Source organism: Cannabis sativa, chromosome 9 (genome assembly GCF_029168945.1).
Source record: "Cannabis sativa cultivar Pink pepper isolate KNU-18-1 chromosome 9, ASM2916894v1, whole genome shotgun sequence".
NCBI lineage: Eukaryota > Viridiplantae > Streptophyta > Magnoliopsida > Rosales > Cannabaceae > Cannabis > Cannabis sativa.
Genome location: NC_083609.1, coordinates 15,540,515 through 15,561,142, shown reverse-complemented (window position 1 = coordinate 15,561,142; position 20,628 = coordinate 15,540,515).

The window sequence follows — 20,628 nt, the reverse complement described above, 5'->3', positions numbered from 1 at the left end:
TATTATTATTATTTTCATTAATCAACCAACAAATACAAACAAAACAATACAATTAAGGGCTGCTAACCACGCCCCACCAGAACTCCTAATCACTACAAATTTTGTAGGAGAAATCTCTCATATGTATTCTTCCTATAAGAGCCACTACACAATCTACATTTTATTATAATTTTTATATCTCTTACTATGTATAAAACTGAAAAGAAATGACATGTTCCCGTTGTTCTGTAGGCTACTGCTTCAATCGAGAACCATTTATCTAATTTTGTCACTGAAAAAGGTTTAGAGGCCAAGCTTTAAAACCTAGTTAACTAATCATAAAGTTTCACCACTTTGTCAAATGTGCAACATTCAAAAAATAAATGTACATGGCTTTCATTCAACAAGCTACAAACGGGACAGAGAAAACTATCAATAGGAATGCAGAATCGAAAGAGGGTCCTGATTAGAAAATGAGAATTAAGCACCTACCAAAGAATAAATTGGTGCTACGGTAAACTTAACCGATACCACACTATTTTTTGATAATAAACCTACATCTACTGAAGCATACTATTGTCGAGAATGGCAGCTTTAAACTTGTCATTCTTACTAGCAGCCTGGATATTGCTCCTGCCAAAAGTTTGTCTTAAATGACACAACTTTTCTCTAATACCAACTGGTATCATGCCTCAACTCACAATCCCAGAAATTAGTACCTTTAAGATAAATTTCACTAATCCATTTGACCCAAAACAGATCATGTTTCTCAATTAATAGCCAAACATGCTTTACGATATAGATTTATTCCACTTAGGACCTTCTTTAAATTTAAGACCACCATAATTTTTAGGAGGACAAACTTTTTCTCAAGAGGCTATGTGAATTTTACTTCTGTTATTTTTTTGCGCCCACGAAAATTCTCGGCATATTTTTTCCACTTCTTTGATAACACTTTGAGGCAATACAAAGATGCTCATCCAATATTTCCTTAGCCCCAACAATCTATTAAACTCGGTTAGCAAATAATAAGTGCCTTGTTGCCCATGTATGAAGTTTAAGCTTAATCTTTGCAAGTATTACACCGCAATCTTCCATTCTCCACTTAGTAGGTCTTATTGGAACCCCTAAGTATTTAAGAGTATTATCCGTGTTTCTGACAGGGTGACACATGTACTTCTAAGATTCGTCTCATTTTGAGAAGGCACATTCTCGGGCCCAAATGGGTAGATCAGCCCAGAAGGGAGTCAGTTTGTGACAACGTGTTCAGTAATATATTAAACTCATCCATTACAAGACCGGACCGTCCGAGTTCGGGGGCCAAAAGAAAGAAGGCCCAATATGTCATATATGAATACCCTAATGGGGTATTCTCAAAAGGACTGTCTAAAAGACGGGGAGCAAAAGCTTCTATAGAGATACCTCTGATATAGGATCCCACTAAATTAGGGATTCACCTAGCGTCATATCCTCTAACATTTATTGTATAAATTTGGCAGAGTATAACAATTGTCATCATTAAATGGTCCCCGCAAATTTGGATGATCGCTATCTTACAAATTGGGTCTTTCCTAATTGGCCTAAAGTTAATATTAAATGTATTTACCCTATCGGTGGGTCTAGCTTCATAAGAAAACCCTAACAGTCTAAACCCTAGCCTATAAATAGGAGATTATATCTTCATGCAAAGTGTTGGAAAATCATTATTAAGACACTAAGAATGAAATTATGGTTCTTAAGTTCGGACAAGAACATTATCCTTGTGTAATACAACGAAGCTTTTTAAGCTAATGATATTGCCTTGTATACTAAGGCTCATTAATGTCCTAACCACGCGAAAATCTTGATATTCTTCTTCTTTATTTTGTTTATTTCTTAAGCTCTATTTATTTTATAATCGGTTTCTTCAAAAAAATCGGTAAAAATTTTGGTGCTTTCATTGAGATCTTGAAGAAAGATTTTTCACCAAAGTTATCATTTACAATAATGGTGGCTAATAAAAAACCACCAGGAAATCAACTGCTTGCGAGGATGAAGAAGACTCTGGAATGGATGATGTTCAAGTACACACTCATGCGGGTACTATAGGAGACAAAGAAACATCTCAGAAGTCAATGGTCGACACGCTAGAAAAGATCCACAATATGCAAAACATTTTGATGAAGAACCCATCGATGAAGATAATCAAGAAAATCATGATGAAGACCCTCAAGATGACTGCCACAAAAACCTTAACCAGGAGTATGAAGAAGATCGAGTACTACGAGCAAGATCCTAAAGTAATACGACTTTAGCAAAAGCTCACATATACCCAAAGCAAGAAGGTTAATCCTGAAGCCTCCCAACAGATGTAAGAAACTCTAGCACGACTACAAGCTCAGGCTAACCACCTCGATGAAAACCCTCATGTTAAGAATTTAACCATCCTAGAGTTCGACCCTCTACCCCAACAATTATAAAAGGAAGGGTGTAATGGGTACCCTTTTGCAAAAACCCACGAACAATGCTCCACGGAACAACAGAAACACAATTGACCCACCCAGCGAAAAGAATTAAAGGGATGATCGAGCCCTAGGGCTAGGCCAACCAATCAATCTGCATGGTAGAGTCGTGCAGAACAATAGGTTGGGTATTTAGGTACAAAGGCCCAATGTTTAGGGATGGAAAAACTACCCCAACAATTCTGTTAACCAGAGCATACCTGTGGAAGATCTAGACCCAAAAGACAGAATGTTAACGACGGGCCTAAGGGACCGTCTAAATGCGAAATAAGGAAAAAGCAAGAGGTGAAAAGGCTAGACCTCATGGAGAAGATCTCTAGAACAATATCAACGACAGAATCCATGGACGTGAGCTCCCAGATGATCATATTAGGTGGCTAAAAGATCACATAGTTGCATTAACAAAACTCACAGACCATTTGGCCTGGAAGAAATGTGGAGTCGTATCTGACTCAGAAGATGAGGCTCCAGAACTATGTGTGAAGAGAATCATTGAGGCATAACTGCCAAAAAATTTCTGAATATCATAAATGGAGTCGTACGGAGGCAAAATGGACCCCAGGGCCCACCTTTCCAAGTACAATCAGCTGATGCAAGTGGCACAAGTCAGTGAAGATGGGAAATGTCTGTATTTTTCATTGACATTGTCCAAATTTGTCGAGGACTGGTGGAAAAGATTATCGTCTGGCTCTATCCAAAACTGAAATGATATGCAGTACATGTTCCAAAAGCAGTTTGTAGCCGTAAAGGACTTTGATGGTAATGTATACTCAGAATTCAGACTGACCTACTAATGATCATCATTGTGATATGAATAAATCTTTCATGGTAAACAATACGTTAATAAAAGATGTTATTACATATCAGACCAATCATGCATAATCAAATTATACACAACATATTTACTACATGTCTATCCATATATGTGATCTGAATCATAATCATACACACTATAGTATATTGTATAGTAAACTGTACTTAGTAGTTCCATATTAAATATTCTTTTTTATTTTAATACATTACTGACTAGTTTTATTCATATCGTATAATCTTAATTCTCTTGTGCATCCTTACAAGATTATACCTTCTCCATACAAATAAGAAATGTTTAGATATTTATTAATTATACTTTTATAATTAATGTATTCATTTATCTTATAATTGTATTTCATATATAATATATTATCAATTAATTACTTACTTTTAGGGCATAAATCCCAATAAATACATGTATTAATAGAATTTACTTCACTATGGATGAATATTTAAGATATCCAAACTCCTCTAACATGCATATATAATCTACACATCTGACTGCAGTATATTTATTCACAGAACCTACTTCACTACGAATGAGTATTTAAGATATTCAAACTCATCCAACATGCCTATTCATAATTAATTAATAAATTAAAAGTTAGAAAAATTATACCTCTAGCTAGCTAGCAAACCAATCAAAACTTGCAAATAATCGTCTCCTCCTCCAATTAAGATCCTTGATGCTTAACTTTAAAACTTACAAACGAATCCAATTATTAAAAAAGTTAAAGAAATAAAATTGTACTAGTTACTAAATTCATGTAACTAGTAATTAGGAGGAATTTAATAAATAGTTACTAGTTACAAAATTTATGTAGCTAGTTAGTTAATACACAAAATATATATATAGATATATATTTTTTTTTTATCAAAATGCACAAATAAATTTTTGAATAAAGACTTATTTGAATTTTAAATAACTTTTTTACTTTCTTCTTCTTAATACATCTCTAATAGTAAATATGCAATAACTAAGAAATATAATTATAAGTTGTAATTATATAGTCTAATCATTACACTATAACTTTTACATTACAACATATAATCTAGTAATTACACTATAATTTTTACATTACATGGTCTAATAATTACATAGTCAAATATAAACTAATAAAAACTAGAGAGATATAACATTGAAAATCCTCTAAAAGTGCCACACAACTTTTCATTTTTTTTTCTTCAACTAAACTAATCTATCTTGGAATGTGAATAATAATGGATCCCCAGAACATAGTTTTAGTGTCATTATGATATCCATTTTTAGTGTTTTATTTTAGTGAAATTTTTTAATATTATCACATATTTTAATAATTAATTATTTTATTAGTACGAAACTAGTTCATTAAATCACAAATGTGGCGTCCCTATAGAATAGGGTGTTACAACTTGGTATCAAAGCAACCACAGTTTTAAAGGTCTTGAAGACTGGTCGAATATGTACATTTGCTACGAAGATAGGTCGACTCATGGTATAGTAAGTGTTAATATTATTTGCTATTAGATTACTTGCCTAGACTATTATAAAGTATGTTAGGAAAAGTAGCATAGTGATAATTATGATAAGAATACGTTTAAGAGTATAAAATAAGTTTTAGAGTGGTTAACTAAGTATGAAGATAACGATGATTTCAAGGGAGTAATGGTAGCGTATGAATCAGAAAGTAAAACCTTAGTGGTAATGACGGGAAAGGAATGTGAGAGTCTTAGATGTTGATAAATCGACACCATTAATGGGAGACTAACTATAAGTTGGTATGGTAGTTCATACCAAGGGATTGTCAATAGAACAGAGAATATACTTGAGGTATGTATATTTCTGGATGATTTTGAAAAGATTTTTAAGATTTCTACCAAAGACAGAAACGAAACTTTGAGATCAAGGAATGATCTTTGATTAATTGTATCTGTTGAGAATTCAGGAAATGAGTATATCAGTTTAGTTATGGGTACCCGAAAGCAGAAATGTTACCTCTACCGTAAAGGTTGAATTAATTCAATTTATAACGGTGGTTAACCGTAAATTATTGGGAAATTTAAAAGTTGTGTCAGACCAAGAGAAATTGATACAAGTTAAAATAAGTGGAGATGAACAAGATTCAAGTTGACAATGAGATGGAAATTTTGTTGGGTTTTGTGCCCTAAATAAAACTCATTTCAATATAATCAGATTTACTTATTGATAAAGATCAGAAATAACATTTTATGTTGCATGGTTCACATGATTTATTTCATGATTATATATATAATGTATAAATTCTATTTAAGTCTAGAGCATATGAATTTGTTAATGATTATAGTGTTATCAGCACAGTGAAATATAATCTTAATTATATGTTCGAAAGTTTATTCCCTGATTTGTCAGTTCACTGGATTTAGACTAACATGATAATCACCGATAGGCATTCTTACACCTTGGATAAGTGGTATGTCCTTTCCAGCGTATTGTCAAAGTTTACCAGTATCGGATGTATGGAGTATACATCGGAAGGGACCGATATTGAACTTTGATTAGATATATTAAAATTTACCGTAATATTTATTCAATTCAATATCACCCATTGATCCTAGATCAAATGATCTTAATCCTGATATGGTTAGGTTCGATCTCAAGAGTATTATACATGTTCTTTGATTTGTTAGTTAAGCCTACTTTTGGGTCAGGGTGATAAGTACATTTTGGGAACATGATAGTATAATTGAGTGGGAGCGCTAACATTATTTTACCAGGATCTTAGATCTACTTACAAGTATGTTGATTAACACCCTAAATATGAACTTTCTAAAACGATGAAATAAACACATATAAAGTTTAGTAAACCTTACATTGGGTGTAGCGAAATATAATGACTCCTTCCGTTCAGATATCTAGCCCTTGATTCCTTTCTGTAGCAGAGCATTATCAATATCTGAACCTGGATCTCTTTCTCTAATTCTTTAGTGCTGAAACTCCTTCTTGCTGAAAGTCTTTCTTCACGATCTTCCTCACTATGATTGAGGTATCACGTGTTGTGTGTGGGCACTACTCTCACACTAAGAATTTCGAAATTCAAGGAAGAAGAGAGAGAGGGAGTGGTCGGCCAAAGATAGGGAGAGAGAAGGCTCAGTTTTTTTTTTTTGAATCAGAAGTCAGAAGAAAGTGTAATTTTCCTGAAGCCTTCACTGTCTATTTATAGCATTCCACTAGGGTTAGGTTTGAATTATTCGGCATTAAAATAATGAAAATATCAGTTTAAATTCCCTACAAAAGTGGCCGGCCCTATACAAGTGGATTTGGGCCTCACTTTTTGCAATTTTGCAGTTTTATCTTTTCTGCATCTGATTTTCTCAAAAACGCCAATTTTCAAATTCAACCATTTAAATGCCAATTCTAACTATTTAATAACTATAAATAATTATTAAACAATATTGTCATTTATCATATTTATTAATTGAACCATACATAGTATCATAATTAACAAATATGCCCCTAAAACTCTTTCTTTACAATTTCGCCCTTACTTAGTGAAAATTTCACAAATAGACATAGTCTAATTTGAGAATTATAATTGATTAATCAAAACCAATTATATGAGTCTTACAAGAAATATTATCTCAACTAGTGCGGGGACCATGGGTCTATATAACCGAGCTTCCAATAAGCAGATCAAGAATTTATAACCTAAATTCACTGACTTATTAATTCTTCGTTGAATCCACGCATAGAAATTAGAATTGCACTCTCAGTATATAGAATGCTCTATATGTTCCACCATATAGACACATCATTAGTTATCCATTGTTATAATCCTAATATGATCAATGATCCTCCATATGAATGATCTACACTGTAAAGGGATTAGATTACCATTACACCTTACAATGTATTTAATCCTTAAAACACTTGACCCCGTATAAATGATATTTCAGCTTATGTGAAATGAGATCTCCACCATTTATTTTCGTTTGGTCAAGCTCGAAGGAGATCATCCTTTACTTACTATTCGCCAGATAGAAGCTATAGATTCCATGTTTATGTTAGCGCTCCCACTCAATGCACTACCGTGTTCCCAAAATGTACGTATCACCCTGACCTAAAAGTAGGCTTAACTAACAAATCAAAGAACACGAATAGCCTCTCGAGATTGAGCCTAATCATAATAGGATTAAGATCATTTGATCTAGGATCAACTAGGCGATATTGACTTGAATAGATATTACGGTAAGTTTAATAAATCTAAGTCAAAGTTCAATATCGATCCCTTCCGATGCATTCTTCATGCATCCAACCTGAGCTTTACTTTAACCAATGCTCTGGAAAGAACATAGCATTTCTCCAAATGCAAGTAAACTCTGTTGTAGATTATCATATCAGTAAAACCCTATGTCTGATAAATCTAGGAAACTTTATTCACATAGTCATGTTTACTTTCCAATGTGTTGACAGCACAATAAACAGGATCAAGTATGTGAAAAGGGTTTCAGATGAATTCATACATTATGTACATATAATCATGAAATAAATCATGTGAACCATGCAACATTAAATGTTATTTCTGATCTATATTAATAAGTAAATCTGATTATATTGAAATGAGTTTTATTTAGGGCATAAAACCCAACAAACTCCCACTTTCACTAATATAAAACAAAATGTGCATTTCAAATAATCTCAACACCTTGATATACAAATCAAGTGTAGTAGTAGTAAACTCCTCGTAATAGGATCTGAAAGGTTGAATTAAACACAACCTTTTCTCCACTATTACTCTTCCTTAATCATTGATAATGTGAAATTCCTCTCTATATGTCTACTCTCTTGGGATACTGGATTTTATACCTTTTAGCAACTACTTTTTGTTAATCAGGAAATTAACACTAGTAGTTAAGGCAATTTAGAATGGTGCCAAAAAATGTATAGAACTTTCCTTAGACTGAATAAGTACCTTTCCGGCAACTTTAACATTCAGTCTCTCTCTGGTAGACCTAGAGACTTCAGATAGGTTTTTACACTTCTCCAAAATCACTATTCCACCCCCAGAGTAATCACCATCTTATCAGAAAGATTTTCTAGCACAAAGGCAAATTTTGAAATCTTATATGGTGTAGTCTAAGAGTTTTAAACACACCCTTGTAGACTAACATATAGTTCCTCTTCTTAATCTTAAGATTTACTTGATTGTCTTCCAATGTTCTTCTCCTGGATTAATCTGATACCTACTCATTACTCCCACTCAATAGCAGGTGTCTGGTCTAAGACATACAAAAGCATATCTAAGACCTCTCACGGTTAATTTAAGGAATTCTTTCATGGCTTTATCTTTTCTGGAATAGTTGAGACTTTTCCTTAGATAAATAAAATCTATGCCTAAGAAGTTGTGAAGCTTCTATAGATTGCCATTAGAAAGAAAATGCTTCAGCATCTTACTAAAGTAAGTTGCTTGCATTAGAGTAAGTAATTACCAGGTATACCACAAGCCATAAGTTTAGATAAACTCAAACCTATAATACTAGGAACAGGAAGTTTGTTAAGTCCATAGAATAGACTTATTAACTAAAATTTCCTTTTATGTCCTTGTAATAGAAAACTTTAGGTTATTCCATGTGAATGGATTAAACCATAGTTCTATTGGCTTTTCTTCTTAGTTTCTTATCTCGACAATCCATTACTTGTTTAAACTCACAATGGATTTTAATCACTAGTGTCTCCCAAGTCATAAGAAGGTGAGTTCCTAGAAACTCTCTCACTACGACAAGGTACCGTGAATTATGTCTAAGAAAACTAAATGGTATTGACCTCTTCGGTTGTGACAAGACAACAGAGGCAGTGGGATCATCATATGTCAAATAAGATGATAGAACACTTTTGGAATCAAGAAAAAATATCTCCTTTATTTGCTACTTTATTTTCAGACTTAGTCATTTTCTTAGAAAAGTAGTATTTGTTTGAACAAACACTTTCTTATCTATTGACAATGGGATGGTCCACCCCTAATCACTTAGAATAGCTAACAAACCATGGTTAACAGTTCTAGCTTTTCTTAAGATTTTGATTAGGTCATCCATGAATCTAGTAATGATTTACATTAAGTATACAACCATTACATCATTCTGAAATTGTATTACCATAGAAGGATTTAGGCAACGACTAGTAACTAATCATCAATATGCAACTCGAAATTTCTGGGGAGGTAAGTTTGGATATAATTCAAAAATCAAATTAGTGATCTTTGAACTGCATATCTACTAACTATTTCTCCACCCCTATCAGTTCGCAAGATCTTTAACCATTTACCTTAATGGTTTTAACCATTGCTAGAAATTAATGAAATTTTTCAAACATTTCAAATTTCTTTGCATAAGGTATAATCTAGAGTTACGTTTTAAGAATACAACGAAAAACTCATATCCACCCCTGAATGTACATCCATCTACGAATGAGATGAACAACTTTTAGTGGATATAGGCATATTAACTCTTTGCAGAGATTGATCTTGTCAAAACCACTATGAACAAGATACAAATGCCATAGATTAATAAAAATGTGGTTGTGTCTTTTTGATGACTTAGGTTTAGTTACTTCAATGAGTTCATAGAATAGTGCAAGTGGATCCTGGTCACAGAATATTAAACTCATATTCCATACAGTTTGAAACCAATGATAGAAAATGGTATTAAACACTTGTGAAAATGTAACTGTATAGTATCCTGGAATTAGAAATATAAGAAAATTTCTGTTTAGAATCTAAAATTAAAGTCAAAGACTTAAATTTATACCAAATATAATGAGTAATTCTTTCTTGGACCACCACTACTAATTTAAACTCTAAGTCAGATTTGCCCATACAAGTAGGAGATTTTTAAGATTGAGGATTTATATCAATTGGGAATAGAATTTCGGGATAATAATCATATGCGTCATTTAATTTCTTAAGAGAAAATATAATGACATTAAATGATATATAGACCATTCATCCAATGATATGTTATTGAGCTAATTTGAAATGAATAATCTAAGAGGAATTAGGATAATTTCGTTGTTTAAATAAGAATCCAACGATGCTTCGATTAGCGAAAGTCAAAGTAATCTTATTTATATAATCTTCTTGTTTCATATCAAAAAAATACTAGTCTAAGGTGTCATCAATTGATGAACAGCTAGATGTCGCATATACAATATTTATCTTTCGAGATCTAACACTATTATGAATGTCTAATGGTGAAAATCCATTAGGGATTTATCTCATTAGATAAACAAACCAAGTTAGACCAACAATGAAGATTCGAAATTAAACTACAATTTAATAACAGAAAATAACATGGTTCAATATAAATTCATACACAATTCAGAAATTATTAAACATATAGCAAGTAGGAATGATGAGTGAAAATACTAAAACATACAATCCTAAATAATTTCCAAGGTTTCCAACAAACTGAAACAGTGTCCCGGTAGGCGAGAGTCAAAGTATCATTCATTGAATAGAGTTGTCAGCTCATCTAAAATAGAAACCATTCTAGCAACCTTTTATTCGATCAAAATAAGAATCCAACGTTGTCCCGGTAGGCGAGAGTCAAGGTTATTCTCATTTTATGAGCTTCCACCATTGTTTCATGTTTTATAAGTTTATCTCTAAGTACTCACCGTAGGGGAGAGTCTAATAGAGACGAAAACTTACAAAACACTTATCAAATGAGATCTTACGGTGTTAAATGCGTTCAACGAATAACCATCCATAGGGGGACGAAGTCTAGCGTCTCGAGGTTATATTGAAAACATTTAACTATTGTAAGACCAACAATGGAGATCGAATGTCTTAATAATAATAAAGCTCATTATTTAATAAGAGTTGTATTTTCATTGATACTTATTATTTAATCTATTTATTTTAAATATATATTTATTTAATTAAAATTTCTAATTTAGAATGAAAAATTCTAAATATAAATTTTAATTTAATATTTATAAATTTACTTAGATTGATATGAAAATAACATGAATTATTTCCATCTTAGTAATAATTTCCAATAAATATTTAGAAAAATATTCAATTTAAGTTGTTACAAAATTAATTTAAATTAATTTACAACTCAAATTTAATTTTCTATAAATATATATTGCATTTTGAAAAATTAAAGTATTTAAGGATACAATTTTCGAAAATGCATGTTAAAATAAATCCTGGAAAAATTATTCTAATTTAATGTTGGCCCAAAATTAATTAGTAAAATTAATTTACGACAAAAAATATAATTTTCCTATTTAATTAAATATATAAGAAAAATTTCAAATATTTAAGTATGATGATGAAAATCAACTTAAATATTAATTTTCTATTTTATTAAATGCACTAGAAAAATACTTCAAGCAAACATATCACCTATCTAGATTTTCCTTTGACTAATTAATTAAATTTCTAATAATATACTTTAATTCAATTTATTTTATATTAATCAATAAATGAAAAAATCATTTATTTAAGTTGATCGAAGAATTAATTAAAATAAATAATTAATTTACAACTTCATCTATTTTTCAAGTAAAATTCGAAATTCCAGCATTTAAGAAATGCAATTTCGAAATTTGATTAATAAAATAAAAAAAAAATATTTTGAAAATTATTTAAATTTAGTTGAAAAAATAAATTTCAACTAAAAATAATTTTCTATTTAATTAAGTGTCATGAAAAAGAAATATTTAAGTATCATGATGAAAATCAACTTAGATATATAATTTTCAAATTAATTAAATGTATTAAATTCAAGAAATAAATAATTAAGTGTAGAGAAGGCTTAATTATTAATCTCTAGTTTAATACTAGGAAAAAATGTGTTTAAAATAAATTGTACCAAAATTAATTATTTAAATAATTAATTTCACAATGTATAATATTTTCCTTTTAATATTAGAAATAATAAGTAGTCTAGAAATAACTATCTAGAAAATATCTTATTTGACTAAGTATCTTTTCCACAAAATTTGAAAAAAATATCTAATTTAAGTTATATTAGAAAAAATCTAGAACTTAAATATTTTCAAATTTAAATTTAATTAAATATCAAAAATTAAGTTGTAACCACTTAATTTGAAATATTCCATTTTAAGTTAATATTCGAAAAGATATTAACTTAAAAAATATCTAAAATATTCCATTTTAAGTTAATATTCGAAAAGATATTAACTTAAAAAATATCTAAAGAATCTTAATAACCAATTCTTAAAATTTCTCAACTTAATTTTGAAATTTTAAATCCAAAAGATATTCAGATTTAAGTTGATTAGTTAGAGATAACTAAATATCAACTTAAATAGGAATATTTAATGAAAAATTTAAATTAAGCTTCAGAAAGAATCTAGATGGTTATAATTCTATATTTAATTAAATACAAGAAAATACATATAGTTTAGCTTAGAATAAAATTCTTTAAACTATGATTTTCTTAAATTAATTTCAAAATAAATGAAATTAATTATGTTGCTAATCAATTTTATTAGGTTAAACTAGTTTAATTAACCTAGTACAGTTATTCAAATCAGGCAAATGGGCCTTCACAATTGGGGTAGTTCATGTGAGGGGGTGTTGGGTTCAGTATGTCGTACCCACTACTATGGCTCCCAACTCTCACACAAGGCCCAAAAGAGAGGAATTTAACCTTAAAATGAACAACTGTTATTAATTGAATAGGCCCAAAAACTAAATGAGCCTAAATAAAATCTATCAAGAACTATGATATTTTATTTAGCAACAACAACCTATATGCATCTATAATGAAATTAAACACATAGGCACACACATGCACACTTTGGATGGGTCCTATCATGTTGCTAGGTCATACACAGATGAAAGAAGATTGTAAATATACCTGTTACAAATTATTTACTTGACCAAGGGAGCCATGAGTTAAAATCAGATCATTGGATCTGTCAACAAGTTAACCATGGCTATTTGCAATCAAGCAATAATAGGTTTTGAAAACTTACAAACAAGCTAAAACACATACTCATGCAACAAGGTTAGCTGGATAGTTGGATGTAGGATTTATTTAATTTTAAATAAATAATTTCGAAAAATAATTAATTAAAAAAAATTTCGAAAAATTTAAAAAATTTAAAAAAAAAAATTCGAAATTAAAATATATAAAATATTTAAAATTAAACCTACAATTTTGAAAAATTAGGATTCAATCAACCTAAATATCATTTCAAAATTTGCTAACTACTTTTAAAAATTTAATGTTATTTTATAAATAAAAATTAAATAAAAAATTAAAAAAGATAAATGAATATCTTTTTCAGATTTTAAATGTAATTTAAATAAATAAAATAACAAAATTTAAAAGTTAGCAAAATATCTTACATCTATTTAAAATTACATGATTATAGTTATCTTATTTTAAATTTAAATAAGGTCAAATTATTTAAAAAAAAAAGATTTAATTTAAAAATTTAAAATCTGACCATAAATTTAAAAATAAGATAAGATATAATCAAATTTAAAAATAAGATAGATAATTAAGCAAAAAAGATAGATATTGACTATTTCAAATTCAAATTACACTAATATCATGAATTAAATTTAAAAAAATATTAAATAAATTAATTATGATAATTAGAATTGAATTAGGAATAGTAAATGTATTAATACAGAACTACACAAAAAATCAGAAGTTAATTCCATGAAAAAGCATGAAAAAACGAAGAAAAACGAAAAAATTGCAAGATGTACGGACAGTATGCATTGCATACTGTCCGCACGCGCAACAAGGGGTGCATGGGCGAGAGAACTCGGCGCAGGAGCCTGCCAGCAGCCTCTCCGCGCGCGGAGCCCAGGATTTCAGACAAAATTCTTGTCTGCGCGCGTGCTGTCCGAGGGACAAGCCTCGTGCGCGCGCGCGTGTAGTTGCACGACTCCTATATTTTTCGAAACTTCAAAAAATCATAACTAATTCAAATTAAATCGAAATTGAGTTCTGTAAAAAAAAGTAACTTGCTTAATTTTTTCCATACTATCCAATAAAAATAATTCTAGAAACAGATATTCAATTATTTTTCACGAAAATTCACAAACATCAATCAATCATCAAATAACACTCAATACAACATGATACCATCCAAAACATCAAACAATCGTTTTAAAGTCCAAATTTCTTGTAAGCAAATCAATTACCATGGCTCTGAGGCCAGTTGTTGGAAATTATTTTACCAGGATCTTAGATCTACTTACAAGTATGTTGATTAACACCCTAAATATGAACTTTCTAAAACGATGAAATAAACACATATAAAGTTTAGTAAACCTTACATTGGGTGTAGCAGAATATAATGACTCCTTCCGTTCAGATATCTAGTCCTTGATTCCTTTATGTAGCAGAGCATTATCAATATCTGAACCTGAATCTATTTCTCTGATTCTTTAGTGTTGAAACTCCTTCTTGCTGAAAGTCTTTCTTCACGATCTTCCTCACTATGATTGAGGTATCACTTGCTGTGTGTGGGCACTACTCTCACACTAAGAATTTCGAAATTCAAGGAAGAAGAGAGAGAGGGAGTGGTCGGCCAAAGATAGGGAGAGAGAAGGCTCAGTTTTTTTTTTTTGAATTAGAAGTCAGAAGAAAGTGTAATTTTCCTGAAGCCTTCACTGTCTATTTATAGCATTCCACTAGGCTTAGGTTTGAATTATTTGGCATTAAAATAATGAAAATATTAGTTTAAGTTCCCTACAAAAGTGGTCGGCCCTATACAAGTGGATTTGGGCCTCACTTTTTGCAATTTTGCAGTTTTATCTTTTCTACATCTGATTTTCTCAAAAACGCCAATTTTCAAATTCAACCATTTAAATGCCAATTCTAACTATTTAATAACTATAAATAATTATTAAATAATATTGTCATTTATCATATTTATTAATTCAACCATACATAGTATCCTAATTAACAAATACGCCCCTAAAACTCTTTCTTTACAATTTCGCCCTTACTTAGTGAAAATTTCACAAATAGACATAGTCTAATTTGAGAATTATAATTGATTAATCAAAACCAATTATATGAGTCTTACAAGCAATATTATCTCAACTAGTGCGGGGACCATGGGTCTATATAACCGAGCTTCCAATAAGTAGATCAAGAATTTATAACCTAAATTCACTGACTTATTAATTCTTCGTTAAATCCACGCATAGAACTTAGAATTTCACTCTTAGTATATAGAATGTTCTATATGTTCCACCATATAGACACATAATTAGTTATCCATTGTTATAATCCTAATATGATCAATGATCCTCCATATGAATGATCTACACTGTAAAGGGATTAGATTACCCTTACACCCTACAATGTATTTAATCCTTAAAACACTTGACCCCGTATAAATGATATTTCAGCTTATGTGAAATGAGATCTCCACCATTTATTTTCGTTTGGTCAAGCTCGAAGGAGATCATCCTTTACTTACTATTCGCCAGATAGAAGCTATAGATTCCATGTTTATGTTAGCGCTCCCACTCAATTGCACTACCGTGTTCCCAAAATGTACGTATCACCATGACCTAAAAGTAGGCTTAACTAACAAATCAAAGAACACGAATAGCCTCTCGAGATTGAGCCTAATCATAACAGGATTAAGATCATTTGATCTAGGATCAACTAGGCGATGTTGACTTGAATAGATATTACGGTAAGTTTAATAAATCTAAGTCAAAGTTCAATATCGGTCCCTTATGATGCATACTCCATGCATCCAACCTGAGCATTACTTTAACCAATGCTCTGGAAAGAACATAGCATTTCTCCAAATGCAAGTAAACTCTGTTGTAGATTATCATGTCAGTAAAACGCTATGTCTGATAAATCTAGGAAACTTTATTCACATAGTCATGTTTACTTTCCAATGTGTTGACAGCACAATAAACAGGATCAAGTATGTGAAAAGGGTTTCAGATGAATTCATATATTATGTACATATAATTATGAAATAAATCATGTGAAACATGCAACATTAAATGTTATTTCTGATCTATATTAATAAGTAAATCTGATTATATTGAAATGAGTTTTATTTAGGGCATAAAACCCAACAAATATGGAGTCTATAACTTTTATAGGAATTTAGAAGTGAAACGATGATATCCTTCGAGCTTGGCTAAACAGAGATAAATGGTTGAGATCTCATTTCACTTTGCTGAAATATCATTCATACGGAGCTAAGTGTTTTAAGGATAAAATACATTGAAGGTGTAACGGTAATTTAGTTCCTATTCAATGTAGATCATCTATTAGAGGGTCATTGATCAAATTAGGATTATAACAATGGATAATTAATAGCGTACCTATATCGTGGAACATATAGAGCGTTCTATATGACTGAGAGTGCAATTCCAAGTTCTAAGTGTGGATTCAATAAGGAATTAATAAGTTAGGGAATTTACTTGGTAAATTCGATTCGGGTTATTGGAAGCTCTGTTATGTGGGCTCATGGTCCCCATACTAGTTGAGACCATACTACTTGTAAGACTCAGTTAATTAATTTTGATTAATCAATTATAATTCTAAAATTAGACTATGTCTACTTTATGAATTTTCACTAAGCAAGGGCAAAATTGTAAGAAAAGAGATTCTAGGTTCTATTTATTAATTAAGAGACTTTATATGTCTAATTAATAAAAAATATATATTGACAATATTATTTAATAATTAATTTATAGTTATTAAATAATTAGAATTTGCATTTAAATGGTTGAATTGGAAAATTGGCGTTTTTGAGAAAATGAGATGCAGAAATGATAAAACAGCAAAATTGCATAAGTGAGGCCCAATATCCAAAGCGCATGGCCGGCCACACTTAAAGGCTTTTATCATTTATTTTTCTATTATTTTAATGCCAAATAATTCTGACCTAAACCTAGGTGGTTACCTATAAATAGATAGTGATGGCTCACATTCACACTTAACTTTGTCAGATGAAAGTTGAGCCTTCTATTTTATACATAGCCGCCACCCTCTTCTTCTCTTTTCTTCTCTTCAATTTCGAACCTTGAGTGAATGAGTGAGTGCCCACACACATCAAGTGGTATCTCAATCATAGTGTGGACGATTGTGAAGAATCCAATCAGCAAGAAGGAGAACCAGCATCAAAGGAAGGAGAGAGAGAGATCCAGGTTCAAATCTTGGTGATGCTCTGCTACAGAAAGGAATCAAGGGCTAGAGATCTGAACGGAAGGAGTCATTATATTCCGCTGCACCCAATGTAAGGTTTCCTAAACTTTATATGTGTTTATTTCATTGTTTTAGATTTCATATTAGGATGTTAATGAAACATACATGTTTGTAAATCTAGATCCTGGTAAAATATTTCCAACAAATTCCTCAAGTTTAAGTGAACAAAATTGATGAGGAATCGTAAGATGCTAATGAAGGGAGTGATAGAAAATATATTTAATTAACGAAAGAATGAAAGCAAGAAATACAATTAGGAACGACAAAGAAGCATCTACTTTCTGATAACCCACTATGAGCTTACGATGGAGTTAAGCATACTTAACTTGGGGTAATCTCAAGATGGGAAATCTTCCGGGGAGTCATCTCAAAAAGCGTACGAATAAGGACAAAGTACGCTACAAAAATTCATATTAGGATGTAGAATTAGCAATTGTTTCAAAAATTATTAAGAGGAAGGGATGTGTTAATAAGTAGATATTTATAAGGCATTGAGATGAGTATATAATAGTGGGTGGAAATAAGAAATGCTATAATTAAATATCCATCCAAAACAAATATTTATCTTATTAATAAGCTAAATCAATACATCAACTTAAGAGATCCCATAGGAGGAACAGAACACATAATTATGAATTATGTGTTGTGGGATCTTATGATTTTGACCGAGTAGTAACGGTTGGACATACCAAGTTAATATGTTGTCTATTAGTGCAGACGATTTATACAATAAATGAGGGTATGGAGTTCCTACAAAGGAATAGTCTAATCTTGTGAAATCCCAAAGTTGATATCTTTGGCTATGATGTCAAGAGTTAAAGAAGGTTATTGAGCACCATGGAAATTTAAGCAAAAGTAGTATGATGTTTTATTCTTGAAAGATGGGTAACCTGTGAGAATTAATGTAATATTAAAAACATGTTGCAGACATATTTGATAAAGGTTAAAATATCTTGGAATAATCTCTTCCACTAATGGAGTGTTTATCTAAAAGTGATAATTAAATGTACCATTAGTTAAGTACTTTAATAAGTGTGGTACGAGAAAAATGTTGGACACCTATTAACTAGAGTAACACAAGTCATAAAAGAACACGATGGACCAAAAATTTCCAAGAAATTTATAAAACCGTAGAATGAATTCGAGTTGTATGCTTGCTTCATTGAGTACACAGAAAAGTTGCGCTAATTTAAAGCATAGGATTATCGAGTTCCAAATAGGAGATTTTATTTTCCTCTGAGTATTGCCTATAAATGGAATACGTAGATAGAGAAGTTAAATCTTAAATTCATTATACCTTTTGATATTGGAGTAAATAGGACATGTAGCCTATCAGCTAGCCTTGACTCTGGAGTGTATAATGTGTTTCATATCCCCATGAGAAAATATGTATCAGACTCAACCCATATTCTGAGCTTTGATGATTTTGAGCTTCAGACATATTTATTATATGGGAAAAACATCTTGTCCAGAATTTGAACTGGAAAGAGAAAGTAATATGGAATAAGATAATTCTACTAATTAAGAAAGTGTTGTAGAGAAAGAGCAAAGTGGAAGAAGTAACTTAAGAGTTAGAACCGTGGATATGGGAGTAGTATCCCGGATTGTTCAGGTAAATTTTAAGGACAAAATTTCTGTAAGGAGGGGATGGTTGTAATATCCCGAAAATCTAATTATGAATAATTAAGATTTATTGATTAATTTGATAGTAATGAGTAGGATTATGATCCTGCTGCTGACCTAATTTAGCATAAATTATAAATTTTGCTATAAGTGGACAAATAAGTGTAAATTATTAATTACGAAAATTTATTTAAAATCTGTGGATATAATGTAAGTTATTTGTGAAATAAAAATATTTTCAGGTTTGACGACCCTGGAGACCCCATAGGAGGCTAACAATGTCACAACAGTTTTACTTTGAAATATTGATGAGATTATTGAGAGAAGCTGATTTTAAAAATACTGGAGTATTTTAGGGTACTCAGAATTGACCATATACCTTAAAATTAAAAAAAAATTAGTGGTTAAGAAATAATAAAATAACTATTAATAATAAAAATTTTACAAATATTATTAATATTATATTATTATTATAATATCAATAATAATAAACGTATCAGTTTAATATATATTATATTATGTTTTAAGAAACATAAATAGAAGAACGACGGAATCCTCTTCTTCGGTGCGATGAAACCCTCAACCCCACTATTTAATTTTTTTTTATTTTCAATCCAAAATTTAGTAATTCGAGCTCCGGTAGTAGCGGGATAGTAAATCATCAAAGAGGGAGAGCTTAAGGGCCGAGATCATCGGGAAACTTTCTCCCCTTGGGTTGGCCGACATGCATGAATCTGGATCAAAAGTAAGAAAAGTATAATGTATCACATGGCATGACAGGTTTTGTAATTATCGATTTTCTGATTAGGTAGTGATAATGCAAATGCGATATACAATCTCACCTGATTAGGTGATGTGATATATGGATTCCAAATTACGGTATGGGATTGCCTGATTAGGCAACGTGATATAAAAGTGCACCTGATTAGGTGGTGATATATAGATGTCAGATTATGGCATGAGCTTACCTGATTAGGCAATGCAATATATATGAATGCCTGACTATGGCATGAAATTGCTTGAGTAGGCAATGTGATATGTGGATACTGATATTCAGGTTGTGCCTATAAAGTCATGACTATAAATTGAAACCATTGTTATGTTTCTTCCTGTCGGTGATCCTAATTAGGCATGGGGACAGTGACATGTGAGTGCTAGGCTATGGCACAGACCGAAACCATTGTTAGGTTTCTTCCTGTCGACGATCCATATTGGGAACGGGTGTGACATATAGGTGCCCGGATACAGTACGAGCTCGGCCAGTTTGGGGATGTGATATATTGGTGCCAGGTTGTGGCACAGGCTCGTCTAGTTAGACAAAGTGATACATTGGTGCCAGATGTAGCACAGACTCATCTGATTAGTTGATGCGTCGACATCATATATGATGCCAGATTATGATATGGAATTGCCTGATTAGGCAATGCAATATATGATTGTTTTTATTTCCATGTGTATGACTGGTTATATTATCCACTTTTGAATGTTATTATTTAATCATTCTATAATAGTG